Below are 14,891 nucleotides of genomic sequence, written 5' to 3'. Positions count from 1 at the left end.
ACTCATTTGACCGATGTGGTTCTGCATACGCAGCACGGACCCCATTTAACGAAAGGGCAAAGTGAGGCATAAAGCAGCTGAGTTTCTTGCACTGAGGGAATAGATGAATCAAACAGCAGCATCCCGTTCCCCTCAAGGGAGGGCAGCATTGCAGGTGGAGTTCGTGTATCTTCTCTCTGACATCTTCTCTCCAGTCTCCCTGCGGTGCAAGAGGCTGCAGGAGAGATGCCCTTCAGTCCTGGAAATACTTCTCTGTGACTGATATTAAGAAGAGGGCGCTGAGATAGGCCCTCTGTCTCTTCTTCCAAGTCTCCGCTGGAACAGGAAGCAGACTCAGGCCAGTGCTTGCTGACTGCAGTGCTACTTTTCAGGGACAAGACCTCTGCCCACTGGATGAAGTCCACACCCGTTTATTTTTCACAGACCGTGGAGTTCCCGTCAGGGAAGAACCGATTTCAGCCACGACTGGACAAGTCTGGTGAGTTTGCGACCCACAGTGGAAAGGCTACTAGTTCTGGCCTGGAACTCACTGACACAGGAAAACGTGCTGAATGCCCACAGGACGTCCAGCTGGTGGTGGACATTTAACTTCCGAGCTCCTCAAGCCTAAATTCCAGAAGAGGCCCTCACAAACAGGGAGGAGGCTGCCTCCTTTGCCTCCTGCCTGGTGCTCTCGGGGCTGAGGTTCCCTGTGGGCCTCCGATAAAAAGACTCACGCCTCACCTTCAGGACCCTTGGCACTGGGTCCCCTTTAGCGCTCTGATGCCTTCCTCTTGGCCTGCAGTTGAGTTTTCTCTGGGTGAAGGCTTTTTAATGCTGTGCTCCCCACTGAGGGCCTGTGTACTGAATTTTTTTTTTAAACAACTGATTATCAATTTATTAAAAATGTTGATTTGAGCATCTGCAATGGTGACTTCAACCTCGACTCCTGGCTCAAGACTGACGGAAGTGATCTGCTTGACAATCTCAGGAGGCCTGTGTAGGTCAGTGAGTCGCCTGTGGATCCTCATCTGGAGACGATCCCAAGTCTTAGAACCTTCACCACCAGGAGTTTTCCTTGTAGTTATTCTCAGAGTCTTGGTAGGCATCCGAACCGGTCCTTTCACTTTGGGATTCTTTTCCTTCGCGCCTCTGATCAGGTCAACACATACCTTCTCCAAAGACTTCACGTTGCGGCTGGTGAGGGTGTTTCTAATAGGGTGAATCACCACGCCACCTCTGGCTCCACGGAAGTCTTTCTGGTATCTTTAAAAGCCATGGCTGCGGCACGGCTTCCTGACCGACTTGTTCGTCGGTGGGGGTGAACAGCGGTGAGGCAGGGGCAGGAGCGGGTGGCCTGAGGCTCCGCTGCAGTGGCGACCGCATCTCCTTCAAAGAGCCTGTGTACTGAATTTTATCTGGTCCTGCCACCTCCCATCCAAATGCCAGTCAAACCAGGAGGTAGTCCAGAGTCGGGTGGTATGGGCTAGCCCCTGGGCATATGGAACCAGCGAGGTTTGGAGAGACTGCGGGTGAAGAGGGAGGACAGCAAGAGAGAGGATGCAGCAAGCGGGCAGAGAGAGAACACCTGTGGCAGGGAAATTCCTGTGTTTGATGAAGGGCTTGGCGTGACGGAGGTGCCGGGAAGAAGTGAGGGGATGTGAGAAAGGTTGCTCTGAAAGGCAGGAGAAACCTACTGAAGGAGAGCCTGGATGATCGTCACTTTTCATTCTTTCATAGAGTGGCTGCCGAGTGTCTCCTGGGTTCCAGGAGCAGTGCTAGATTCTCGGCGTACAAAAAACTCATAGGGCACAGCCACATGCTAGATGTTGATAGCTAGATGCCTCCAAGACAGTTAAACGTGGTGAGGTTATGGACCTCTCTGAGAATGTGATGTAAACTGGGACAGTAAGGCAAGGTGGTTTCGTGAGTGGGGGCTCTGCAGCTAGAGCCCTGGGTTTGAATCCCGGCTCCACTGCTGGTTGGTTCTGTGACTTTGGCAAGTTTTTTAGCCTCTTGGTACTTCTGTTTCCCCATCTTTAAATGGAGGATAAAAGCAACTTGTATCTCCTATGTAAGGACTAAATTAGCTGCTATGGGTTAAGCCTTTAGAATAGCAACTCGTGCATGGTAACTGACACTGGGTATGGTAGTTATTCCCAGAAATTCGCATTAAGCACCTACACACAAAACCATACAATTTCTGGGGGGTTCATAGACCTCCTGATGCCCAGTCATAGACCCCTGACTAAGAATCCTAGTTATTTCTTCACTTATGTCACCCAACCAATCAGAAGAAGCTGGATTCTTGCCCTGAAGAACAACAGATCCCATTCTTTCTCTGCCATTCTAGCAGGAAGCATTTTAGGTGCCGTGGGGTGCCATGGAGGGTGGAGGTAGGGTGCACGCAGCAGAAGGATGAGACCTTCCTGTGGCCACAGTGGACGGAGGGAGGCAGATTCCAGGAATCTGAAGCCCAAAGAGGGCTGGTGGAGCAAAGCAGGACTTGGGTATTCCTGGCAGCCGGGTGCTTTGAAAGATTCATGTGGAGCAGTGACAACCCATGTTAGATCCGTCTCTGATCCGAACGTACACTTGCCCGCGGTGAGAGGGAGTGTGAGATGAAGAAGACCCCATGAGTGACGTTATCCCAGGTGTGGTTACCCTGTTTGCGGCCCCTGAACAGTCTCCCAGACGCTGCCACGGCCCTGGAATGCCCCTTCCTGAGCGGAAGATTCGGCAGAGATGCCCTCTCGAACGAAGCTGGCACTCCTGGTTTTGAGCCCTGGCGGAGAGTGGAGGGATGGGCAGATGCCAAGACAACTTCATCGAGTGGACGTGCCACCCACAGAGCCTTTCTGACCCCCACCTCCTCCTGTCGCCAGCGTCTTGCCACTCAGCCCTGCCCGGCATTTGGGATTCCAGCAGCCCCAGCAAACTGGCCACTCCACCCTGACTTGACTTGCAGCTCTTACCAATGAGCCCTGCAGGTCCCTTCCCCGGCATCCCCCATTCCTGCCTCAAACAGTCGAATATAGGTCCCAGAGCTGTTGCACGATTGCACCCTACTTGCAGCTCATCTGTACCCTCACCGTACATTGCTAGGAATCACGAACACAGTTGTGGCATGCCTTGAATTTGGCTGATTAAAGATTTTAGTTCCCACATCTTGGGCTCAGTGGAGGCCCTTACCTCTACCTTTCTATATCTCTCTACTGCTCAGTGCCCTGCTTCTCCTGCTGTCAGTTGGAGTTACCAACAAGAACGCTCACAGCACCAAATGATGTGTATGGAGTTCCCACGTCCTTTGTAAAGTGTGCTCACATGCGATATCTTACTAATATCATCCTCCATCTTCAATCATCAGTAAATGCTTTTTTCCAACCACTCTCTTAAGAGCTGAGGAATTTATTTCAACCAAGGAAGCCTGTCATCAGTCACACTTTAAAAATCTTTTTGCTTTTCATGACAAATGTAGAATAACATTGTCCGAGGTGATTTTAGCAGCCGAAGTCAGGAGAGAGTGGTTATAACCTGCAGTTCTGAGTCCTGTGTTCACCCTGGCTTCGAGCATATGGTTGTGGGACCCCTGGCCATTCATCCTCTTTAAGTTACCCATCAAGTTACATGTGCTGATTCTTCCTGGGACCCACGGCTGCATGCTGGGGCCAGGCTTTGCCAAAGACTGCATGGGGGAGGGCGGAGGGCAGCTGCCTCTTGGACAGCACAGTCTGGCTGGAATCTTTTTATGTTTCAAGAGCTCTTCATCAGCAAGGGTCTGATTTTAAAATGCTGGCAGGCTCTTGTTATCAGAAAAAGAGGGACTTGTCTTAGCATTAAAGACCTCTTGAAGGGCAGGAAAAGGCAGAGAGGGTTTTCCAAGGTAGACTGTGACCGGGGAGTTGAAGTTTGGCGAGGAGAATCAGAAAATGCATTCTCAGGGCGTGATACTGAGTGCGGAGGAGGGGCCTTAGCAGGGGTATATGTGAAGGAAGGTATTTCGATGTGGTTAGAAGTCACCTGTAAGTGAGGAGACCGCTGTCACCCCCGTCAGGTTTAGTGTGACATCCTTTGGCGTTTTTTCCTGGGGTATTGCTCACAAATGCTAATGGGCGGTTGCATTGGGCTCTCTCTAGCAGAGCCCAGACTGCTGCTTCTTGGGGGGGTGGGACTGTTATTCACACTTGCTAATGAATAACTTCCCTTAGTGTATTAACCAACCAAGTCAAACAAGTGACTGTGGGCACCTAGAAGCAAATTACTTGCCTGGTAGAGGCCCAGCCTGGGACTGAGATTGGGAGGACTTGAGTCCTGTAGCTCTTCAGTGGCAGTTTCAGATGTCAGTCTGGCTGTGTTTGATCAATGCGGAGGCTCACTGATTGGAAACGATAGGGTTCCTTCCACCATTAACCCCAGAGTTCCTACAAACCCTGGTCTAGTGTGTTTAAATTAAAAACTGAACTGAGACCCCAAACGCTTCACTCTGGCAAGGTGAAAGGATACTAGAACTCCTAACAACGGGTAAGGAAATGAGAATTGCTATCAATTATTGAAGGCCTACTATGCTTCAGCCAGTGTGCTCTCTCTCTATTGTTGTATTAAATCCTGCCAACAACCTTATGAGGCAGGTTATCATCTCCACGTTACAGATAGGGAAACTGAGGCTCAGAGAGGTTAAGTAACGCACTCTTGCGTGTGAATGGGTTCCCACCAGTGTTTCACCTCTAGGGGAATTTCAGTTTTTTGCCTCCATGGCACGTTACGTCCATGACCGCCATGGCAACAATGCCATAAAGTTTCAAGGGACTCAGCAGCCCTGAGGCTGTGGCTGGAGACTGCGTCCCACAGCTCTTTATGAGGGTGGTGGCCATCCATCAGTCCTGCTGCCACTTCTGATTTCTGCAGTAAATACTCACCCCTGGAGTGCAGCTCTGGGAAGGTGGATTAGCTAAGGGCGGCGTGGTCATTTCTCAGTTCTTAGAGAGAATCAGCGATCAGCCCTGACTTCTATGCCCCAAAACCAAAATCCCATGTTAGTTCAATTCAATTCATTTTAATTCAATCTGACAAACAGTTAAGTACCTACTGTACTGTACATGGCTAGGTACTATGCTATGTACTGGGGATTTAAAAAAAAAAAGGAATATTGTTCCTCTAGGGACACAGTGTAGTGAGGGAGACAGATATAAGCTGATAGTTATAAATTCAGTGACATAGACCAAAGTAGATGCGTAAAGTGTTCTTAGACCATGAAGATGAGAGTGTAAATACATACGTGTGTAGAGGTCCTGAGGATGGGAATGGAGGATGGCCAGGGGAGGCCACAATTGGACCTGAAAAGTAGAGAAGAGAGAAAAAGTCATTCCAGGAAACCAGGCAGGTGTGCACTGCCCAGGACTCAGGGCAGGTACGTCACCGTCAGGCTGGGATGAGATTACGCTCACTTAGCCTCTCTGTGCCCAGTTGCTTAGTCTGTAAGATGGGGACGATCACTGTGTCTGACTCAGGGTGGTGATGATGAATAAATGACTTCATCTGGTGCCTTGAGGAGTGTCTTGGGCACGTAAAGCTTCAGTGAGCGTGACTTGCTAGTGTTCGTTTCTTGTCTTCACGCGGTGCTACCTTGTGGCATCGCTCTGTGGTCCTGTGTGTTCTCCCAGAGGTGCCAGATTTGTGGTCAGCAATCCGTTGAATGTCTTCTTGCACCCTCATCTTATTTAACTCTTGTATCATCACTTAGCTTTTCTCATGCTTGTGCCCTGAACCTCCAACTAGATGTTAGACTTCCCTGTGTAAGGAACAATCTATGTTTTTGTGATACTCGTCACATGGAGTGACTCAGTACAGTGGGTGCTTAATAAATGCATATTTATTACAAATAAGATAATGTATGTAATAAGATGCAATGTGTTTGGTGGGGGCAACATTCATATCAGGAGAGACAAGATAGCAGAATTAGGCAGGTAGGTGCTCATTGTATAGGAGCCCAGATGGGAAGGTGAGATTTGCCTCAGTGGTCAGGGTCCAAAGGATCCCTGATGGGTTGACCTGCCTTTCTTGAAAATTTTCGCCCCTTTGGGTCGATTGCACATTTGTATCTGCTGGATGAATGGTCTTTGTATGGACACAGATTATCTCAGGACTCGCTGTTAGGAGGGGCTTCTGGGTGGCATTGGGTTCCTAGGAAGCCGTCAAGCAGGCTCCCTTCATTAGACCCCACATGCTACTCATCCTTTGTAAAGGGCGGGGGAATGAGTCCCTAGGCATGACAGGTCACTCAGGGATGGTGATGGCTTTACACATCCCTCCTCCAAGAGCTTGCTCAGAAAGAGTTCTCCATCAGCTGGACACAGCACATTTGGACTTGCCTGGGTGGCTAGTGCACAGAATCCTCCCCACGCACCCTCAGGGGTGCTCTTACCTGCGCCAGAGCAGTTAGTGCTGTGGCTCCTCCCACCTCGTGTCTCCAGCTGGGCTGGTGCAAATCCAAACCACGAAGTGCTTCTCCCAGGACAGATGGGAATGTGGGTGCAGTGCATAGGCTGAGCTGTAGAAAGTCCTCTATTTCCTCTCCCCGTGCCGCCAGGGATGTGCTTATAAATACCTCTCCGTGGGCCATAGAAGAATGTTCACGGAAGACCTAAGTCCTGCCTTGTTCACAGCCGTCACTCCGGGGACTTCCCCAGGCTGCATTCGCTGCTGAGGGCCTTGTCAGCCCCAGGCTCACCCTCACTAGCGTCTTCCTAAACCACACCATCAATAACTATCGCTCATATCCCCAGGCGGGCCCCTAACAAGCTAGCCTGACTGCTCTGGGCCTCCTGGGGGCTTCTGCGTCTCTCTGTGCCTCTTATTTCATCGCTCACCGAACGATGGAACACAGCCAGCTCACTTCCCAGGCCATCCTCATCCTTCCGCCCCTTCCTGCCATCACCTCTCCCCACCCACGCAGCCCCAGTCCTTCCAACTCCCCCACAGTGGTTTTCCATCTGTGCTGATGGAGGTGAGCGCTGTTGCACATTCTTGGGCCTGGGGTATGCACTTGTTTGAGCCCAGCGGAGGCGGGGACAGGCTGGATGGCAGGGGAGGGAGGAGTGGGTGAGGGTCCTTTCCACAGTTGGGTTGCCACCCTCACATTGGCCCTGCTGCTTCTGATGAGTGAATGAGGCTGGTTGACGCTTCAGCCACCGGTGTAACCAGATCTCCCAGGACTGTTGAAAAATGGAGTCCTCTTCAGCAGCAAATGTTTGCAATTAACTTTAACATATGTGGAATTTGTTTTTGCGTCCGTAAAGCATGATAGGCAGTGAGGGTCTGGCAGGGAACGCACCCAGCTTGTCACGCCCCGGGCCTAGCTGGTGGGTGGAATCTTTCCACTCGATTTACAGCACGGAGTCACTTGGTGAACTGAGTGGTCATCGATGGGTCAGCCGGGGCCCTGAGCCCTCCCTCTGGTTTGGTGCATCCTCTTCCTTCCAGGTGTTTCTACCTGCCCAGCAGCAGGGTAAAGTGTGGTTCTCTTCCTTTTTATGACGGGGTCAGTAGCCGCTGGTCTTAGTGACCCTTGCTTCTCCGTTTTGGCCACACAGCCTCATAAGATAGGGCCCAGAGTGAGAAGGAAAGGGCTGGGACTAGAGCTTTCTTCGTTGTCTGCTTCTGAGAGGAAAATCTTTCTTTGAAGTCCCCTTATATCGCTTTGGCCACATACCCACCCACCCCCAGGTTGGTCCCCGGCAAACGGGGAGAGATTGGTCTGCCTGGCTAAGATTACTTGCGACTTATCCCTGGAACGGGGTACATTGCTGCCCATCAACATTGGGGTTCCCTTAGTGAGGTAGAAGTGGTGACTGGGAAGGCAACCAACGGTGTCTGCTGTGGTGTTCCTCCACTGGCAGAAAAGGCAAGGGTCACTGGCCTCGAAACTGCTGGAAGGGGAGAAGTCACTCCTGGGAAACAGAAGTGTGTGGGGTATGAGATGGCAGTGGTCCACGCCTCCCCAGGATTCTTTTGCATCTATCCTGCACGCTGGCCCGACAGAGTTCCTCCTACGGCGCTGCTTGTCTCTGCTCAAAAACGTGTGGACTCCCGTTTCCTATGAAATAGAGGTCAGACTCTGCTTAGCATTCAAGGCCCTCTCTCTCTGGCTCAAGAGGCCTCTCTCTGGCCTCCCATCTCGCAGGAAACACACATTTCATATTTTATCTCTTGATACTCCTCTGTGCCAAGCAGACAGCAATCAAGCTAGTCTACTTTTTTACCTGCTTACCTCACCTTGGGCTTTTTGTCTCTGCATCCCAACTCACTCTAGAGTCTCCATTTGGCACGTATGACACTGTGACAGGCCGTTCAGGTTTTCTACTTATTATTGAAGGTTCTCGTTTAAGTCATCATTTCTTTGGAGAATACTGCCTTGATCGTCCCCAACTGGAAGTTTCCTGAGTCTTCTGTGAGTTTCTGTAGCTCTTGTTTTCTGTGTACCCACATGAGCCACAGAGAGCGCTGAATGGGCAAGGATGACTTCACAGCGGTGCTTGAGGTATGAGCTGACCCTTAAAGGCCGGGCAGGTTTTCGTTTGCTGAGAAGACAGAAGCCATGCCACGTAGTTGAGGGGGCAGGATGCAACTGTGAATAAGAACACACCAGGGTCTTCACATTCCTGCTTTTGCCTCACCTTCAAGCATCTTAATACTTTCTCTAGGAGCATGTAAAATTGGCTCATGGCCACCATACTGGATCGCACATATATAGGGCATTTATATCATTGCAGAAAGTTCTGTTGGGCAGTGCTGATCTGGAGGGTCGCCCGGGGAGGTGTCTAGTGGGGCTGAAATCCTGATGTCCTTTGGTGCAGGGACAGTTCCCACGTTTATTCTATTAGTTTGCTGAACTCTGACCTGGCAATCTCTAGTGTGGGGATGGAAATACAAACAGGCCTTTGAGAAGCTGGTTCTCAGCAGGGTATTCCCATGTAGCCCTGCTCTCAGCACTGGGACAGGTAACACCCTCTGGAGCCAGTCTCCAAATTGAGAGTCCAGAGTATCTCAGCCTCTTTTGTCTCAAACCCTCCAAGGGACTGAAGTGTGCTTAAAGAGGTAATGGGGGTAAATGATGAAACAGGAGATCCATCTCTGGGTAGCTCTTGGTGAGCCTTTGGTGGCTTAGCCAGGGATGAGGTAATGAGTCTAGGCTCTTGAAGAAGCCACACACCTGAGCTGTTGGGGATTTCTCTCTGTCCGTTCTTCGACTTTGGGGCCAGTATATAGAAAGCATGGCTCCCTTCTAGAGATTCTTGTTGCCTGTCATAGGGTCTTTGCAATAGCTTTCAAAAATTTTCATAAAAATATGAAGCACATCTAGATAGCTAAAACCAGGCTATGTACATGTACATAAAACCTGGTACGTGGACTGTTTTACAGACTGTTTTTAGTGATATCCCCTCGTTTGCTGCTGAAAACCGGTGACGTGGTTTTCATTAACCCCATTTTTCAGTTGAGAGATTCAGGCTCAGAGAATTAGTTAGCTTGACTGAGGTCACACGGATAGTAAGTGGTAGAGTGGGGTCTCAAACTCATGCCTTTCAGTGCTCTTCCCACTACACTATCATTTCCCTTTAAATTATATTATAAAAAGACATTTAGCATCCCTTCCACCTTACTTCCTATTTGTACATATTGCAGTAGATGTGGGAATATTTACTAGCCATCCTACTGAGACAGTAACAATCTCTCTCAGAGCCATTCCTAAGGCCTCAGTATTTTGCATGTTGTGTGAGGTGCAGGGCTTGGTTTATCCAGTCTCTCCGCTCACTCTTGAGCCAGCTGCTCCACCGTTCATGACTGTGGCTTTAACGTTAGCCCAAGAGCATTACAAGAAGTGTAAATCTGAGGCAAAGGAAAATTACTTGGATAGAATTACCATATGACCCAGCAATCCCACTACTGGGCATATACCCAGAGAAGACCATAATTCAAAAAGACGCACGCACTCCAGTATTCATTGCAGCACTGTTTACAGTAGCCAGGTCGTGGAAGCAACCTAAATGCCCATCGACAGATGAATGGTTAAAGGAGATGTGGTACATATATATAAAATGGAATATTAGCCATAAAAAGGAACGAAATTGGGTCATTTGTAGAGACATGGATGGACCTAGAGACTGTCATACAGAGAGAGAAAAACAAATATTGTATATTAACACATATGTGTGGAATCTAGAAAAATGGTACAGATGAACTGGTTTGGAAGGCAGAAATAGAGACATGGATGTAGAGAAAAAATGTAGGGATAGCAAGAGGGGAAAGTGGGGAGGGGGGATGGTGGTGGTGGTGGGATGAATTTGGAGATTGCAATTGACATATATACACTAATATGTATAAAATAGATAACTAATAAGAACCTGCTGTATAAAAATTAAATTAAATTAGATTAAAAAAAGAAACTATAATTGCAAAAAAAATTAATAAAGGCCAATTTTTATCAATTGTCATTTAATCAACCAAGCAATCAGTCAAAATAAAAGTTACCTCAAAAGTCCCATTTAAGAAAAAAAAGGAAAATTACTTGGCATATTCATTGCCAAATATTAGTGCTTTGATTTATGTGGTTTTGACTTAAGCTTGGCTCTGCTTTTGATTAGATCAAACAATCCAGAGTGGTCCAGACTTGGGCTCCTTTCAGTATGACTTTGCAAGAATTCTACCTATAGCACCCAGGAGGCTTACCTCGCTCTAAGTTAAGGCCAGTTCTTACTCCATGTGTGTGCTGGGTCCCATGGGATACCCACTCCTTCAGCTGGATGTTGCTCCAGCATGTCTCCCCTACCTCTGACGTCCATCCTGAAGATTCCCCTCATATCACATAATTCCTGTGGGCAAACATTCCATAATTACTACCATTGAAACCATCCTGGACCCTATATCCCCCTCCAGCTATCACTCCCTTTCTCTGTGCTATTTCACAAAACTCCTTGAAAGAGCTGTTTACCCCTGTGTCCCCATGTCCCCCACTCCACTGCACCCCTCCCCCAGCCATCCACCCTTCCTCACCACATTGCTAAGCCAAGTGGTCAGTGCTCAGTCCTCATCTTCCTGGACTTGTCAGCAGCACTGGATGGGTTTCATCCCACCTGTTTCCTTGAAACAGTCCCTTCACTTGGCGTCCACTACACTTTCCTGTTCTTTCCCCTGTCTCCTGGTCACTTCTTCTCAGTGTCTGTCTCTTCTTACCTGGAGTATTTAAAAAACCTCCTATTGGCTTTCCTCCTTTTGACCTTCCCCTCCCTATACATAGCTCTCAACACAGCACTGACAGTGATCCCATTAAAACTTTATCCCATTAAAACTTCATCCTTATACCCCAAAGAATTGAAAACAGGAACCCAGTCAAGTTCATGGACATGCATGTTCATAGCAGCGTCATTCCCAGTAGCCAAAAGGTGGAAACAGCCCAAACGTCCATCAGTAGATGAATAGATAAATAAGTGTGGTATATCCATTCAATGGAATATTACTTAGCCATAAAAGGAATGGAATACTGACACATGCTTCAATGTGGATGAACCTAGTAAACATGCTAAGTGAAAGAAGCCAGGCACAAAAGGACACATACTGTATGATTCTATTTATATGCAATATCCAAAATAGCTATCAGTAGAGACAAAACACAGATTGGTGGTTGCCCACGTTTAGGGGCAGGGGAGAATGGAGGGAGGAGAAACTGATTAATGTGTTAAGGGGTTTTATTTTGGAGTAATGGAAATGTTTTGGAATGAGATAGAGGTGGTGCTTCTACAACACTGTGAAGGTACTGAATGCCCCTGAATAGTTCCCTTTGAAATATGTTATGTGAATTTTACCTCAATAAATTAAAAAGGAAAAGAAAAACTTCATCCGGCAAATCACTCCTCTGCAAAACACCCTCCACTGGCTTTTGTAGGAAAAGTTGAAGTCCCCACTGTCATCTGCAAGGTCCTCTGTGGCCTATCTAGCCTCTCCCCCATATCTTCTCCAGTCACAGCTCTTACCACTCTACCCCTTGCCCACATCATCCAGCCACGCTGGACTCCATGCTGTTTCCTGCTTCTACCCCAGGGCCTCTGCACCTGCTGTTCTGTCTGCCAGGAAGGTTCTTCCCACAGGTAGTGGTAAGGCTCACTTACTTCACCAGCTCCTTCAGATTTTTGCTCAAACATCAGCTACTCAGTGAAAATTACAACTCCTCACCCTGGCACACTTCCCATCCTCTTGTATGCCTTCCTTTTAATCTACTACACTCATCTGACATTCTATTTGGTGTCTGTTTGTTTTCAATCAAATGTAAACTCCAAGGGCTGGGATTTTGCTTGGTTTGTTCACTGTTATATTTCTAGCATCTAGAATGGTGCCTCGATATCAGCAGCTAGAATCGTAGGCACTACGCAGTTATTTGTTATGTGTGTGAATAAAACCTTTTCCGTAAGGATCTATGATTTGAGTTTCCCAACTTCCTTTTCGATATTTGCAAGTTGTGAAGACCTTGTGTCCCTTTGTGAGGAATGCTGCAAAATTCATTATTTTTTCCCCAGGCGTGGCCATAAATTAGTTGGTCATGACCTTTATGTTGTTTTCTGGTTGGTGAAGATGTGTTGTGGTGTATGTTCCCCCTCTTTTTCTCTTCCCCTCCCATGGCTGCAGTTTGGACAAAGAACTTTTTTTTCACGGGGCTACTGACCTGTTCTTAGAGGGATTCAGCCCACGACTATAGTCTAGGTAACAATATGTTTCAGTGACAATAACAATTACCAAATGTTCTTCCCGTGTGGCTCTTCTTGGTACAGTTGGGATGGAGGTTGATGCCAGTATATGCAGCTCCTTCCTCACAGTGAAGAAATAAGCAGGGCTCGGAGAAACACTCACATTCAAGTGCAAAATAATTCTTGCCTTTTCCTTAGAAGTCCCTTCTTCCTGGTGGACTGGGGCAAGGTCTACAGGCCTTTTGAGAGGCATCTTTGCGAAAGCTCCTCTGCCTACTCCCTTGCCCAAATGAAACACAAACCCCTGTCTTTGTGCCTAGTTGAAGTAATCTGCCTAGCACCCAGTACTGAAGGCAGGCATTTCTCCTGTCACCGGCACGAGGTCCCTCCAGCCTTAGGTTTTGGCTTGGAAGAACTGGTCTTCAAATTCCTAACTGTCCTTAAAATTCTACCCGGGAACCCGGAGTCTCTGAGAAGCAGGGAAGTGGTGGGCTACTTTATTACCATCCTCCCTTTGATCCCTTCTTATAGACTCTGAGAGCTCACTGCCCTAAGTGGAACAGAGACACCCCTAAAAGCTCACGTTCCCTTCAAGACTTCCTCTGGCTTGGGGACACCCTAGCTGGTCATTATTTATTCCCATGGTAGGGAGGGGTTGTTATAAATTATTTTTTTTAACTTCTGGCTGTAGTCTGCTATGAAACCGAACTGGATCCCCAATCTAAGGGAGTGTGTGTGTGTGTGTGTGTATGCACTCACATCTGTCCACATAACTCGTACACATAACTGGTCACTGTGATTCCAAGCCAGGAATCCTGTTTCACAGAGATTTTTGTGGTTCTTTAGCTCCTCATGTCTGTCCCTGTTCTCTAATCCTCTGAATGGGGCTGGCTGTGGGGAGCAGAGCCATATGAAAGGCATCCAAGATGAAAATTATATCCCAGACTTGCACACGAATATTGTGGTTGGGGTGGAGGTTTGCTGGCTGGTGCTTTACACTCGCCACTGTTCCTCCTGGCTTTTCTGTTTTTCCCCAATTCCCACTCGCTTGTTTCTCACACAAGTTCCAAGGCTGATGCTCTTCTGGGTTAGACCTGGCCTGGGCCTTTGATCTCAGAGCCTGGGCTCTCTCTCTCAAGAAGTGGAGGGCAACATCTGGCCTTTCCTGTCTAGGCATGATATTTCAGTAGAGTTTACTGATATTGCAATATAGGTGTAGATGAACCTCATTCATCTACCTCTACCTTATCTGGAGCTTGGGTTGATAATGGTGGTTGATAAGCATTGCCTTGTAGTCACATAGACTACATTTGTAAGGTACCATCCTACCATTTGATTAGGCAGCCCTCAGAGCTAAGTTAAACAATGATACAATGGATCTTTGGTGGGTTTTAGCATTGGCAGACTTGATTTGAATCCTTCCCCCCGCCCCCAATTACTATCTGTGTAAAGTTGGGCAAATTACTTAAACCTTCACAAGCTTCTATTTTCTCATCTATAAAATGGGAATAAGTTTTGAGCAGAAGAGTGACATGCTCTAATTTAGTTCTTAATGGGATCACCCTGATTTCTGGGTTGAAAATCAACCTGGCAGGTGGCAAGAAGAAGCAGGTGGTCCATTTAGGAAGCTGTTGAGGTAATCCAGGGAAAATGGAAGCATGGCCCACAGAGGGAAGCATGGCCCACAGAGGGAAGTAATGGAGATAAGTGATCAGATTCTGGTTATACTTTCAAGGTGGAGCAGAAATGGCTTGTTGACAGTTTGAATATGAGGCGTGTGGGAGAGAGGAGTCAAGAATGATTATGAGATGTTTGTCTTGAGCAACAGGAAAGATGTAGGTGCCGTTCATCAACAGAAAAGTGGAGACTGTGGTTGGTTGGAGCAGATTTGAGTCAGGGTGAGGTAGGTGGGAAAAGATCAGGAATTCTACTTTAGTTTGAAGTTTGAGATTTAGAAATTAGAAATCCAAGTGAAGGTATTGAGTGGATATATACGTTCAATTTAGGATGAGTGATCTGGGGTGGAGATAGAAATTTCAAAGTAATTTAGCAGATACATGATACTTAAAGTAATGAGATTGGATAAGATCACCAAGGACAATGAGTCTAGACAGAGAAGGGGATGAAATATTTCTAGGTTAGGGAGATGAGGGAAACTAGAAAGAAGACCAGGAAGGAGTG

The 14,891-nt window shown here is 47.8% G+C and overlaps 1 protein-coding gene and 1 pseudogene across 1 annotated transcript in view; one reads left to right on the top strand and one right to left on the bottom strand.

Annotated features, from left to right (window-relative positions):
• The window catches only part of LMX1A (LIM homeobox transcription factor 1 alpha), a 148,426-nt gene that overhangs the window by 72,656 nt on the left and 60,879 nt on the right, over positions 1–14,891 (top strand). The gene's annotated exons all lie outside the window — the stretch shown is intronic.
• LOC136132064 (small ribosomal subunit protein uS10-like) lies at positions 233–1,258 on the bottom strand (annotated as a pseudogene).

Source organism: Phocoena phocoena, chromosome 1 (genome assembly GCF_963924675.1).
Source record: "Phocoena phocoena chromosome 1, mPhoPho1.1, whole genome shotgun sequence".
Taxonomy (NCBI): domain Eukaryota; kingdom Metazoa; phylum Chordata; class Mammalia; order Artiodactyla; family Phocoenidae; genus Phocoena; species Phocoena phocoena.
The sequence above is the reverse complement of the archived record's forward strand: the minus strand, read 5'-3'. Positions and strand labels throughout refer to the sequence as shown.